A 14,593-nucleotide genomic window follows, 5' to 3' on the forward strand; every position below is an offset into this window, starting at 1 on the left:
GTACTGTTGGATGATTCCTTCAATCCATTTAGACTCTGAGAGATCATATTGACTTGCTGAGTCAATATTTTATTCTGAGCCACTATGGCATTCAGAGTATCAATTTCAAGAACTCCCTTCCTTTGAGGTGTCCCATTACTTATAGGATTCCTCTCAGAAGTGTACATAAACTGGTTATTTGCAATCATGTCAATGAGTTCTTGAGCTTCTGCAGGCATTTTCTTTAGGTGGATGGATCCACCTGTAGAATGGTCCAGTGACATCTTTGATAACTCAGATAGACCATCATAGAATATATCTGAAGGACACTTTTTGGTCAGTTCCTTATATCTCTCACAAGCTTCATAGAGGGATTCACCTTCCTTTTGCTTGAAGGTTTGAACATCCACTCTAAGCTTGCTAAGCTTTTGAGGAGGAAAGAACTTGGCTAAGAAAGTCGTGACCAGCTTATCCCAAGAGTTCAGGCTATCTTTAGGTTGAGAGTCTAACCATACTCTAGCTCTGTCTCTTACAGCAAACGGGAAAAGCATAAGCTTGTAGACCTCGGGATCAACCCTATTGGTCTTAACAGTATCACAGATATGCAAGAATTCAGTTAAGAACTGAAAAGGATCTTCGGATGGAAGTCCATGAAATTTTCAGTTCTGTTGCATCAGAGAAACTAATTGAGGTTTAAGCTCAAAGTTGTTTGCTCCAATGGCAGGAATTGAGATGCTTCTTCCATGTAAATTGAAATTTGGTGCAGTAAAGTCACCAAGCATCTTCCTTGCATTGTTATTGTTTTCGGCCATGTTGTCTTCTTTTTCGAAAATTTCTGTCAGATTTTCTCTAGAGAGTTGTGCTTTAGCTTCCCTTAGCTTCCTCTTCAGAGTCCTTTCAGGTTCAGGATCAGCTTCAACAAGAATGCTCTTATCCTTATTCCTGCTCATATGAAAAAGAAGAGAACACAAAAAAAATATGGAATCCTCTATGTCACAGTATAGAGATTCCTGTATGTGAGTATAAGAATAGAAGAATAGAAGAAGAGAAATTGAAATACCAAGAGGAAGAGAGGGTTCGAATTTTGAGATGAAGAGAAGTGTTAGTAAATAAATAAATAATTAGAAGGAGATGAGAGAGAGGGAATTTCGAAAATTAATTAAATTAAAAATAAAATTTGAAGTTAAATTTTGAAAATTAAAATTGAAATCAAATTAAATTAAAAATTAAAACAATTAGTTAATAAAAAAATTTGAAAAAAAGGGGAAGGTATTTTCGAAAATTAGAGAGAGATAATTAGTTAGGTAGTTTTGAAAAAGATATGATTGAAATAAAAAGATAGGATTGATAAAAAAAATTTTTGAAAATCAATTTTAAAAAGGTAAGAAGTTAGAAAGGAAGTTAGAAAAGATTTTGAAATTGATTTTGAAAAAGATGTGATTGAAACTTAATTTGAAACATATTTGAAAAAGAAATTTAAAAAGATTTGATTTTGAAAATTAAAGTTGATTACTTGACTAACAAGAAACTAAAAAGATATGATTCTAGAGTTTAAAGATTGAACCTTTCTTACTAGGCAAGTAACAAACTTAGTATTTTTTTTAATCAATCACATTAATTGTTAGTAAAGATGTGAAATTATGAAACAAAATAAGAAAAATATTTTTTAAAATCATTTTGGAATTTTCGAAAATTATGAAAGAAAAATGAAAAAGATTTGATTTTTGAAAAAGATTTGAAAAAGATAAGATTTTTAAATTGAAAATTTGATTTGACTCATAAGAAACAACTAAAATTTAAAAGGTTTTGAAAAAGTCAACTCAAATTTTCGAAAATTTATGAGTGAAAAAGGGAAAGATATTTTTTTGATTTTTGAATTTTAATAAAGAAAGAGAAAAACAACCCAAAGACTCAATGCATGAAAATTTTGGATCAAAACATGTGATGCATGCAAGAACACTATGAATGTCAAGATGAACACCAAGAACACTTTGAATGTCAAGATGAACACTGATAAACCACTATTTTATGGTTTATCTTGTACTCAATTGAGTGGTTTTTATTAACTCTTTACCCACTTATTCATTAAATTAGCATGAAATTATAATTCCTTCCTGAATTTATAACATGTTTGAAAACTGCTTCCTAGAGACTTTAATTATGTAATTTTTATTCTCCTTTATTCCATTCGATGCCGTGATCTGTGTGTTGAGTGTTTCAGACTTTATAGGACATGAATGAGTTGGAGATTGGAAAGGAAGCTAGGAAAAATGGAAGGAACACAAGAATTTGAAGAGATAACCAGCGACAAGTGACGCGATCGCATGGCTCACGCGACCGCGCGAAGGAGAGCAAATCGCAGTGACGCGGCCGCATGGCTCACGCGGCCGCGCGGATTGGAAAAGCTCAAGCGACGCGGTAGCGTGGACGACGCGAACGCGTAGCAAGGAAAAGCACGAATGACGCGTCCGCATGGATGACGCGATCGCGTGATATGTGCGATCTGCATAATCTGCAGAATTCGCTGGAGGCGATTTTGGACCTTATTTCGACCCAGTTTTCGGCCCGGAACAGCAGACTAGAGCCAGAGAATATGCAGAAACAAAAGAACAACATTCATTCGACACAGTTTTCAGTTTTAGATCGAGTTTTACTCCTTTGGGTTTCTTTCTCTAGGTTGAAGAATTTTAATTTTCAATTGGTCTTAGCATTGGAACATTGAGAAGAGTTATTTCCTCATCAAGACTTCGTCATTCTAGTTCGTTCTCTTAACTTGGTTTTATTCTTCCATGTTCTTTGCTTTGTTCAATTTTGTCATTTAAATACTTTTATGATTATTTAATACAAGGATTATTTCTTCCATTTTAATTTAATTTCCATTCCAATAATCATGTCTTCTTTTAATTCCCTTTCATCTGTTATAGATTTATTATTTACAATGAGTGAGTAATTCCCTCACTTGATGGGGAGTTGATTGAAAGGAACTCTTGAGTTGGAAGGATTGAAAGAAAAATTGTAATTGGGTTAACTGTTGGATTGTTATCTAATCACTAACGCCAACCCCTTTGAACTAAGTGGGTTGCAACTCGTGAACAGATCTAGCATTCCAACTTGTTTGACTTTCCTTTACCTAGTAAAGGATAACTAAACAGAACAACCATTAATTATAAATTAATCTTGAATTGATCCCATCAATGATAGAGATTCCAACTAATCGACTCCCAGTCAAGGCTTTTATTCATATTATTTGAATTTTCTCAATTTAATTTTCCACCTACTTAACTCAACTTCTTGGAACATCTGATTAATAAAATAACACACTTTTTTGCAACTCGTTGGGAGACGACCTAGGACTTAAACTCCCAGTAATTTTTAATTTAAACTCTCTGTGACATATTTCTAAATTGATAGGCAGATTTTCGGTGAGTTAAGAACTATACTTGCAACGTAACTATTTTAATAATTTTTAATTCGCCAACTTCTGTGTCTCATCAATTTTTGGCGCCGTTGCCGAGGAGTTGCAATAGAGTGCTAAAGTTATTAATTAGAATTTATTTATTTGCATTTTATTTTATTTTTCTACTATGAGCTGTATGTTTCTTTCGTCAAATGACGCGTTCACTTCCTGATTCACACTTGCTAATATTCGATCCTGAAATTGAAAGGACTATTTCACGAATAAGGTGAGAACAGCGTCGGTTAGTCCACTCTGAGGGCGGATCTGAAAGTGAACTTGAGGAAGAAACCAGCCCCCGTTCTACTAATTCAGTTGTTTTATGTGCAGAAGACATGGTAGCTAGGAGAGTTACCATCCAGGAGGAAGGAGCCCCTGATTTTACAATGCAACCGTTTCAAGCGCATCATCCAGCGGTAGCTACAGATTTTGAAATAAAGACCGCACTGCTAAATGTGATGCCCAAGTTTCATGGCCTACCTGCTCAAGAGCCTATCAAGCACTTGAGAGATTTCCAGGCAGCCTGTTCTACTGTCAGGCGTGATGGTACTGATGAAACTTCAATTTTGCTGAAAGCTTTCCCGTTTACTCTTGAAGGAAAAGCAAGAGAATGGTACTACACTCAACCTCTAGCAAATGTATCCAACTGGGATACACTCAGAAAGGAGTTTTTGGAGAAATTCTTTCCATCTGAAGTTACTGATAAACTGAGGAAGGATATTTCCACAATTGTTCAGGATGACAATGAGACTCTCTTTGAATACTGGGAGCGCTTCAATAATCTTCTGGAAGCATGCCCCCACCACATGATTGACAAGATAGTGTTACTTAGCTATATCACACAGGGCATGAGGCCCCAAGACAAGACCACATTGGAAAGTGCTAGCAATGGGTCTATGAAGAAGTACAAGACTACTGATGAGGCTTGGTAATTGATCAGTGATTTAGCTTAATCTACTAGGAACCACAGGCAAAAGCAAGGCCGTTCAAAAGCTGTTGCAGAAGTATCCTCTAACAGAGAGACTGCTGCTCTAACTCAAAGTATATGTGAGATGACTAACTTGCTGAAGCAGATGCAACTGAATCAACAACAAGCTTAGCAAGTTCAACCCCCTCCACCACAGCAAAACCAACAACTAGTCCCACAGAGAGTTTGCAGAATCTGTACTGATTATAGCCATTACACTGATGAATGCCCACAGCTCCAACAAGAAGACAACATGGTGGCATCCACTCATAACTTCTATGACCGCCCCAACCAAGGGTACAATCAAAGTGCAAATAATAACCATGGATGGCAGGACAATTCTAACCAGAATTGGAGGGACAACAATAACAGAGGAGGCCAAGATAATCAGGAAAATCAGAGGTGGAATAATAACAACAACAGGTAGCAGAATCAACCTTACAGAGCACCTCACCTGAGGCAAAACCAAGGACCACAGAACAATCAACAGCAGACCTCTCAATTTACTCACTCTTCTTTATCTCCTAATGAAGAGCTACTACAATCTTTTGAGCGAAGACAACAGACCATGGAAAATAACATCATGAATAGTATTAATGCCAGTCTGAATGGTCTCACCTCTACTTTGCAAGCTTTTATGTCACAGATTGGATCAAAGCAAAATTCCAGTAACCAACCTTCAAGCTCCGCTAGAATCCTCTCTAGAGCATCAATGGAAGAAATTCTTCTCTTGTTGCAGCTTATATGCAGTATCCAAGAGGAACGGACCAAATTCCATATCAACTGATAAAAGATAGAAAGTTATTAGATCAGTGAACACTGCTGGTGAGATGCAGAGAAAATAAGCTCGCAATAAAAATATTTATACGTGTCACTCCAATAAGCCATTATGAAGCAGAAATTGTGTGCTTTCATTCCGGTTAAAAAACAAAACAAAACCAAGTTCAAAGTAATGCAATGAAATACAACATGTCACATTTATTAGCGACATATATGCAAGGCCCTATGGGCAATCAAGCATATATGCAAGGATTGTAAGGAATCCCACATTTGGCATGGTGATTGTTAATTAACTTATATTTCAATGCAAGCTGATGTTCTTATCATTCAATAGCAATGTTCAATATTTTACTAAGACGGCATCAGGTTACATGGCTACACGCATTGGCCATCTAAGATAAAAACCATGGGATATGCCATCAATATAATATAAACAACATGAGTGTCATGCTCATGCATCCTTCATGCCTTCAGTGACATGCTCATGCATCATTCATGCCTTCAATTTCAAGCCAAAAGACTTTTGCATGAGGAGTTTATGCGAGATATGCATCTACTTAGGATTTAAGAAAAGTCAGTTCTTGATATCCTTGAAATCCTCACACAAGCTAAGACTGGAGTTCCATGAGATCCCAAACCACGCAAATGAAAAGGCGGTGTGAAAAAAGGGGAAAATAGTGGGAAAAAACACAAAAACAGAAAGAGGAAAACAAAAAACACAATAACTAGAAATCTCACAAACCAGTCGCGACTATCGTTTGGGAAAATCTCACAGCAGAAATAAAAAATGGTAATAACAACAAGGTGGTCTACAAGACTTGCAAGCAAAAAGCCAAAAACATCGACATACAATCCACTTAGGTTACATATAATGCACACAAACAATCATATATACAACAGGCTTAGTTGGACCAAATAAATACAAAACAGAAGAATCTATTGCCAATATCTGACCTGCGATAGTGTTGCGCAGTTACGATCAGTAGTGGCAATGATTAGCACCTGACATGTTATGTAAGTAAATAAGTGTGAGTATCAAAATTGTTTAAGGTGGAGTTAATGTCAAAAATAAAAACCAGACAAATTGATAAACATAAGGACACTATTCTATTCTATATCAGAAGGTAAGATAAACATAAAAAATCACTAATCTAACAATACTCACTAATCTGTTAAACCCATACTTAACAAATGGATGCAGGTCCACCAGATGAGTAAGAATTGACTGTGAGAGACAGTAATCCATCCGGCGAATGAGTAGCGGAAGGTGGATCAGATTGGAGAAAAGATTCAGGAGAAGATGGAGGGACAATGAATGGCATTACAATGGTGGTTGAAGGATTTGGTGCCACAGTAGCAGCTAGACTTGCTGGTGCAACAGGTTCAGGAATAAGGACAGCATGACCAATCCGCTTGTTGCTTTTATGAGTAGATCCAAAACACCAATATAGGCTCTACCAGCTTCCCCATTATGCAGTTAGTGAAGAAAAAATTCTAAATCAAATGTAGAAGCAGGACCAAAACATTAACATGAAACAATACAAACTAACAATCCACTCCTTCCCCAATCTGATCAGGCCATTGCCGCCACTTCCGCTGCCCCACTCCACTGCACCATTCCTTTGCTAAATTACAGTCTCCTCCTTCCCCACAAACCCACCAGGCTGTACTGAGAATAAGGGCCAATTGCTTCCGTTAATGCCAAACACAGAAAGGAATCATAACAAATTGAGAATTAGAAGGCGAAACCCTCAAAATTAGAAAACCTAAAATTAGAACCCAAAACCCCCAAAAATTCACAGAACCAATTGAAAATTGATACATACCTTCTGTATCTCAATTAGTGATAAACCCATATTTCATGAGTTATTTTGTGCTTAGTTTGAATGATTTATTCAATCCTTCACCCACTTATTCATATTAATTGCATGGTTTTACTTTCCCTTCCTTATTATGTGATGTATGTGAAAAATATGTTTCCTAAGCTTTAAAATTAATTATTTTAATTACCTTTATTTCCATTCGATACCGTGATTAGTGTGTTGAGTAGTTTCAGATTTTCTATGGCAGAATGACTTAAAGGATGGAAAAGGAAACGTACAAAAATGGAAGGAAAGTGTGAAACGGAGTTTTGAAGAAACTGGCATCCACGCGATCGCGTGCCAGGAGCGAAGAAGCAGCGACGCGGCCGCATGACTGACGCGGCCGCGCGACTTGAGCATAGCGCATTCGATGCGGACGCGTGACCGACGCGACCGCACCACAAGGAAAACTCCAAATGACGCGACCGCGTGACCCACGCGGACGCGTGACAGAGGCCACGTATCAGAATTTACAGAATACGCCCCCAGCGATTTCTGAAGCCCTTTTGGCCCAGATCCAGGTACAGAACACACAGACTAGAGGCTATAAAGTGGGGGAATGCATCCATTCAAAGGAGGCTCGCATTTTTTATTACTTTCCATGATTTAGATTTAGTTTTGAGAGGGAGATTTTCTCCTCTCTCTCTTAGGATTAGGATTTAGGACTTCTCTTAGTTTTTAAGAGTAACTCTCGATCCAGGTTTAGTATTTACTTTAATTTATGTTTCTATGCTACTTTTACTTTAATGCTTTTATTCGTATCTATAAATGTTGCCCAATTGGCTTATGAATTATTCCATGTTACAGATTATTATTTGAATTAATGATTATTTGAGGTATTTCAGTTTACTATTGTTCTCTTTAATTTAAGTTATTATTGCTTCCCATCTAAGGACATTTTTATTCCAACAATTTTACTTTTTCCCTTTTTGGTCTTGGTTAAGAAATCAGTAACTCAACAGTTATCAACCTCAGCATAATTGATAATCGTTATCTTGCTAATTAAACTGAACTTCAATAATCCCAACTTTTTCTTAGGAAATAATTTGGATTCGAAGGTCTAACTAATTAGTCCCTTGACTTTCCTTTGCTTTAGTAAGGGTTAACTAAGTGGAATTTAGATTCAACTTTCACTATTGTTGAGAGGAATAACTAAGTTGGACTTCCAATTTCTCTTACCTTGCCAAAAGTTTGCTTTACAGTATTTATTTATTTTAATTGCCATTTAAATTATTTGTCATATCTACTCTTCACTCTCAACCCCGATTTTACAACCTCCATAACCAATAATAAGAACATACTTCCCTGCAGTTCCTTGAGAAGACGACCCGAGGTTTAAAATACTCGGTTAACAATTTTTAAGGAGTTTGTTACTTGTGACAACCAAAACGTTTGCACGAAGGGATTTTTGTTGGTTTAGAGACTATATCTACAACACGACTATTTTTATGAACTTCTTTACTGGCAAAAATCTTAACGTCAATTAGCCATTGCAGTTCATCATCACTATCAAAATCATGCACACCTTCGAACTACAAAGTGAGAGCGAGTTAGAGAATGAGCAAGAAAGAGAGGATGCAGAACAGAGAATGCTTACCTGGTGACAGAGGATACGATGATGGTGTTGAGCAGTGACAGTGAAGAGATGAGCGGCGACGCAACGGCTTGGAGACGGTCCAGCAGCTCAGCGGCAAATTCCAGTCAACGGCAGCGCTGCGACAGAGCACAAAGGCGGCGATACATCCCTCCTTCCTCACTTCGAGCTCCTTAGCGGTGGCACAGAAGCCCGACGGTGGCAGAACAGCGACTGAAACAAGCCCTAGCTGTGGTGATGGAGCTTCAGCGGTGACGGAGCACCTCCTTTTTCTCTCCTCCATCGCGTTTCCTCTCATCGTCGAGCTCTCTCTCTCACTGGCGCTCAACGACGATGGTGACGGCAGCGGAGCCCTAAACGGCGTCATCCTCTCTTTCCTTCCTTCCCTTCTCCTCTCTGATTTCTTCTCTCTTTCGTGTTTGTGTATGTTGAGTGAGGATGAGAGTCTGCACTGCTGCGTGAGTGAGGGGGAAGGCCAACAAATTTTTTTACCAAGTGTTTATTAAGGATTCTCATATTAGAAGACATTTTTAAAGCGCACCTGAAATAGAATAAATAAGCTACTCTTTGAAAGCATTTCCTTTGATGAGAAAAGTGTATTCATAGATATTTAGGTAAGGCTACGCTTTATAAGTGATTTCTAAAATACTTAAGGCTAAACTTTTTAAATGATGCCACAATTGTGTACCCTTTTCTCATATAAAAAGGCAACACGGAGAAAAACGTAGCCTATTCTATGAATAGGCTACGCTTTTCAATTGTAGCTTAAAAAAGTGTGGCTGAATGTGTATTTTTCTTGTAGTGGTAACTCCAGAATGCAGCATGGAACTGGCGTTGAATGCCAGTTTGTGTTGTCTAAACTCGGGCAAAGTATAGACTATTATCTATTGCTGGAAAGCCCTGGATGTCTACTTTTCAACGCAATTGAGAGCGCGCCATTTGGAGTTTTGTAGCTCCAGAAAATTCACTTTGAGTGCAGGGAGGTCAGAATCCAGCAGCATCTATAGTCCTTCTTCAACCTCTGAATCTGATTTTTGCTCAAGTCCCTCAATTTCAGCCAGAAAATACCTGAAATCACAGAAAAACACACAAACTCATAGTAAAGTCCAGAAATGTGATTTTTATTTAAAAAGTAATAAAAATATACTAAAAACTAACTAAATTATACTGAAAACTATGTAAAAACAATGCCAAAAAGCGTATAAATTATTCGCTCATCAGATTCGACCTCACTCTATTGTGAGTTTTTACTTGACGACAATTCGGTATACTTGCCGAGGGAAATCTGTTGAGAGACAAGTTTCCATGCATCAGGGAGGTATGTTCTTATTATTGGTTGAGTTTTGTAAATTGGGGGTTTTAAAAGTAAGGAACAAGTAATTTAAATGACAAATAAAATAAATAAATAAGTATAAAATAAACACTTGGCAAGGTATGAGAGTTTGGAAGTCCTGTCCTAGTTATCCTGATCAATGGTGATGAGAATTGAGTTTTAATCTCACTTAGTTAGCCTTTACTAAAGCAAAGGAAGGTCAAGTGGACCAATTAGTTTGATCCTCAGGTCCTAGTCAATTCCTAAGAAAGGATTCGAGTTATTGAAGTTCAATTCAATTAGCAAAGACAACAATTATCAATCACATTGAGTTTGATAACTCATGAGTTACCAATTACGTAACCAAGGCCAAAAGGGGAAAGGTAAACTTACTCGAATAAAAATGTCTTCAGATTGGAAGCAACAGTAATATAAATGAAAGAAAGCAATCATAAACTGAAATACCTCAACTAACATTAATTAAGAGAATCATATGTAACATGGAAGAGTTCATAAATTAAATTGAGAAAATAATTAAAAATGAACATTGAACCTGATAAAGAGTTGGAATACTAAACTGAAATAACAAGAAATCCTAATCCTAAAACCTAAGAGAGAGGAGAGAACCTCTATCTCTAAAAACTATATCTAAACTAAGAAAAGTGAATAATTCGAGAGCTCCCTTTGAATGGATGCATTCCCCCACTTTGTAACCTCTAATCTGTGCCTTCTGGACTTGGATCTGGGCCAAAAAGGGTTTAAAAAATCGCTGGGAGTATTTTCTATAATTTCTGGTGCATGGCGTCTGTCACGCGTCCGCGTGGGTCACTGATGAGTGGATAATTTATACGCTTTTTGGCATTGTTTTTACATATTTTTCAGTATGATTTAGTTAGTTTTTAGTATATTTTTATTAGTTTTTAATTAAAAATCACATTTCTGGACTTTACTATGAGTTTGTGTGTTTTTCTGTGATTTCAGGTATTTTCTGGCTGAAATTGAGGGACCTGAGCAAAAATCAGATTCAGAGGTTGAAGAAGGACTGCAGATGCTGTTGGATTCTGACCTCCCTGCACTCAAAGTGAATTTTCTGGAGCTACAGAACTCCAAATGGCACGCTTCCAATTGCGTTGGAAAGTAGACATCCAGGGCTTTCCAGAAATATATAATAGTCTATACTTTGCCCGAGTTTAAATGATGCAAATTGGCGTTGAACGCCAGTTCCATGTTGCAGTCTGGCGTTCAGCGCCAGAAACAAGTTGCAAAGTGGAGTTCAATGCCAGAAACACGTTACAAACTGGCGTTCAACTCCAAAAATGACCTCTCCACGTGAAAGCTTCATGCTCAGCCCAAGAACACACCAAGTGGGCCCCGGAAGTGGATTTCTACATCAATTACTTATTTCTGTAAACCCTAGTAACTAGTTTAGTATAAATAGGACTTTTTACTATTGTATTTATCATCTTCGGATCATCTTTGATTAGTTTTATGCTATCTTAGACTTTCATGGGGGCCGGCCATTCGGCCATGCCTGGACCATTATCACTTATGTATTTTCAAACGGTAGAGTTTCTACACTCCATAGATTAAGGTGTGGAGCTCTGCTATTCCTCATGAATTAATACAAAGTACTACTGTTTTTCTATTCAATTCAAGCATATTCCTATTCTAAGATATCCATTCACACCCAAGAACATGGTGAATGTGATGATTATGTGACGCTCATCATCATTCTCACCTATGAACGCGTGCTTGACAAACACTTCCGTTCTACATGTAAACAAGCTAGAATGAGTATCTCTTGGATATCTAATACAGAGGACCGAGTCCGAGATATTGGAATCTTTGTGGTATAAGTTAGAACCCATGGATGGCCATTCCTGAGATCCAGAAAGTCTAAACCTTGTCTGTGGTATTCCGATTAGGATCCGGGAAGGGATGGCTGTGACGAACTTCAAACTTGCAAGTACTGGGCGTAGTGACAGACGCAAAAGGAGGGTGAATCCTATTCTAGTATGATCGAGAACCTCCAGATGATTAGCCGTGCAGTGACAACGCATCGGACCATTTTCACAGAGAGGATGGGAAGTAGCCATTGACAACAGTGATGCCCTACATATAGCTTGCCATGGAAGGGAGTAGGAAGGATTGGATGAAAACAACAGGAAAGTAGAGGTTCAGAATAACGAAAGCATCTCTATACACTTATCTGAAATTCTCACTAATGAATTACATAAGTATCTCTATCTTTATTTTATGTTTAATTATTATTATTATTCAAAAACTCCATAACCATTTAATATCCGCCTGACTGAGGTTTACAAGGTAACCATAGCATGTTTCATACCAACAATCTCCGTGGGATCGACCCTTACTCACGTAAGGTTTATTACTTGGATGACCCAGTGCACTTGCTGGTTAGTTGTACGAAGTTGTGAAACAGAATTAAGAACATGAACGTGCGTATTGAGTTTTTAGCGTCGTTACCAAGGAAGCAATGATCACTATTTCGCACACCAGTCACGCGGTCGCGTCATCTGGAGTTTTCCTTGTCACGTGTTCGCTTCGATCATGCGTACACGTCATCTGTGTTCTGCTCATGGCGCATGGGGCACGAAATTGTGATCATCAACAATGGCGCCAAAGACTTGGATCTCTCAAACGTGAATCACACTTTGTCACAATTCCGCACAACTAACCAGCAAGTGCACTGGGTCGTCCAAGTAATACCTTACGTGAGTAAGGGTCGATCCCACGGAGATTGTCGGCTTGAAGCAAGCTATGGTCATCTTGTAAATCTCAGTCAGGCGGATTCAAATAGTTATGGAGAATTGATAATTAAAAGATAAATAAAATATATAATAAAGATAGAGATACTTATGTAATTCATTGGTGAGAATTTCAGATAAGCGTATGAAGATGCTTTGTTCCTCCTGAACCTCTGCTTTCCTGTTGCCTTCATCCAATCATTCATACTCCCTTCCATGGCAAGCTTTATGTTGGGCATCACCGTTGTCAATGGCTACTTCCCGTCCTCTCAGTGAAAATGTTCCAAATGCGCTGTCACCGCACGGCTAATCATCTGTCGGTTCTCGATCATGTTGGAATAGGATCCATTGATCCTTTTGCGTCTGTCACACGCCCAACAATCGCGAGTTTGAAGCTCGTCAAAGTCATCCCTTCCCAGATCCTACTTGGAATACCACAGACAAGGTTTAGACTTTCCGGATCTCAAGAATGACCGCCAATAGTTCTAGCCTATACCACGAAGGTTCCAATCTTGGATTAGAAACCCTAGAGATACGCATTCAAGCCATTGCTAGTAGAACAAAGGTGTTTGTCAGGCACATGTTCATAGGTGAGAATGATGATGAGTGTCATGGATCATCACATTCATCAAGTTGAAGAACGAATGAATATCTTAGAGAAGAAGTAGGCACGAATTGAATAGAAGAACAATAGTAATTGTATTAATTCATGAAGATCAGCAGAGCTCCACACCTTAATCTATGGTGTGTAGAAACTCCACCGTTGAAAATACATAAGAACAAAAGGTCCAGGCATGGCCGAATGGCCAGCCTCCCAAAGAGGTTCAATCATCAAAACATGATTCAAAGATGAAAATACAATAGCAAAAGGTCCTATTTATAGAGAACTAGTAGCCTAGGGTTACAGAAATAAGTAATTAATGCAGAAATCTTCTTCTGGGCCCACTTGGTGTGTGCTTGGGCTGAGCATTGAAGCTTCCATGTGTAGAGACTTTTCTTGGAGTTAAACTCCAGCTTTTGTGCCAGTTTGGGTGACTAACTCCAGCTTTTGTGCTAGTTCTGGCGTTTTGATGCCAGAATTCTTAAGCTGACTTGGAACGCCTGTTTGGGCCATCAAATCTCGGGAAAAGTATAAACTATTATATATTGCTGGAAAGACCAGAATGTCTAGTTCCCAACGTAATTGAGAGCGCGCCAATTGGGCTTCTGTAGCTCCAGAAAATCCACTTCGAGTGCAGGGAGGTCAGAATCCAACAGCATCTGTAGTCCTTTTTCAGCCTCTGAATCAGATTCTTTCTCAGGTCCCTCAATTTCAGCCAGAAAATACCTGAAATCACAGAAAAACACACAAACTCATAGTAAAGTCCAGAAATGTAATTTTTATTTAAAAACTAATAAAAACATAATAAAAACTAACTAAAATATACTAAAAACATACTAAAAACAATGCCAAAAAGCGTATAAATTATCCGCTCATCACAACACCAAACTTAAATTGTTGCTTGTCCCCAAGCAACTAAAAATCAAATAGGATAAAAAGAATAGAATGTACAATGAATTCCAAAAACATCTATGAAGATCAGTATTAATTAGATGAGCGGGGGCTTTTAGCTTTTTGCTTCTGAACAGTTTTGGCATCTCACTTTATCCCTTGAAGTTTAGAATGATTGGCATCTATAGGAACTCAAAATTCGCATAGTGTTATTGATTCACCTAGTTAAGTATGTTGATTCTTGAACACAGCTACTTTATGAGTCTTGGCCGTGGCCCTAAGCACTTTGTTTTCTAGTATTACCACCGGATACATAAATGCCACAGACACATAACTGGGTGAACCTTTTCAGATTGTGACTCAGCTTTGCTAGAGTCCCAAATTA

The 14,593-nt window shown here is 37.9% G+C and overlaps 1 non-coding gene across 1 annotated transcript; it reads left to right on the plus strand.

Moving 5' to 3' along the window:
* The first annotated feature begins 291 nt into the window (after window positions 1-291).
* On the plus strand, window positions 292-398 carry LOC112753496 (small nucleolar RNA R71). Its single transcript, XR_003177881.1, has one exon. It is a non-coding gene; the product is annotated as a small nucleolar RNA R71 (small nucleolar RNA).
* Window positions 399-14,593: the final 14,195 nt, after the last annotated feature.

This window comes from Arachis hypogaea, chromosome 15 (assembly GCF_003086295.3).
Source record: "Arachis hypogaea cultivar Tifrunner chromosome 15, arahy.Tifrunner.gnm2.J5K5, whole genome shotgun sequence".
Lineage (NCBI taxonomy): Eukaryota > Viridiplantae > Streptophyta > Magnoliopsida > Fabales > Fabaceae > Arachis > Arachis hypogaea.